Source organism: Bison bison, unplaced genomic scaffold (genome assembly GCF_000754665.1).
Source record: "Bison bison bison isolate TAMUID 2011002044 unplaced genomic scaffold, Bison_UMD1.0 scf7180017864374, whole genome shotgun sequence".
NCBI classification, from domain to species: domain Eukaryota; kingdom Metazoa; phylum Chordata; class Mammalia; order Artiodactyla; family Bovidae; genus Bison; species Bison bison.
In genome coordinates, this window is record NW_011494946.1 from 1,254,821 (window position 1) to 1,255,464 (window position 644).

Consider the following 644-nt stretch of genomic DNA (forward strand, 5'->3'; position numbering starts at 1 on the left):
CTAAGATCATGGCATCTAGTCCCATCACTTCATGGCAAATAGATGGGGAAACAGCGGAAACAGTGGCTGATTTTATTTTTTGGGGCTCTAAAACCACTGCACATGGTGACTGCAGCCATGAAATTAAAAGACTCTTGCTCCTTGGAAGAAAAGTTATGACCAACCTAGACAGCATATTGAAAAGCAGAGACATTACTTTGCCAACAAAGGTCCGTCTAGTCTAAGCTATGGTTTTTCCAGTGGTCATGTATGGATGTGAGACTTGGACCATAAAGAAAGCTTGAGCGCCAAAGAATTGATGCTTTGAACTGTGGTGTTGGAGAGGACTCTTGAGAGTCCCTTGGACTGCAAGGAGATCCAACCAGTCCATCTTAAAGGAAATAAGTCCTGAATGTTCATTGGAAGGACTGGTGCTGAAGCTGAAACTCCAATACTTTGGCCACCTGATGTGAAGAACTGACTCATTTGAAAAGACCCTGATGCTAGGAAAGATGGAAGGCGGGAGGAGACGGGGACGACAGAGGATGAGATGGTTGGATGGCATCACCCACTCGATGGACGTGAGTTTGAGCAAGCTCTGGGAGTTGGTGATGGACAGGGAGGCCTGGAGTGCTGTGATCCATGGGATCGCAAAGAGTCGGACA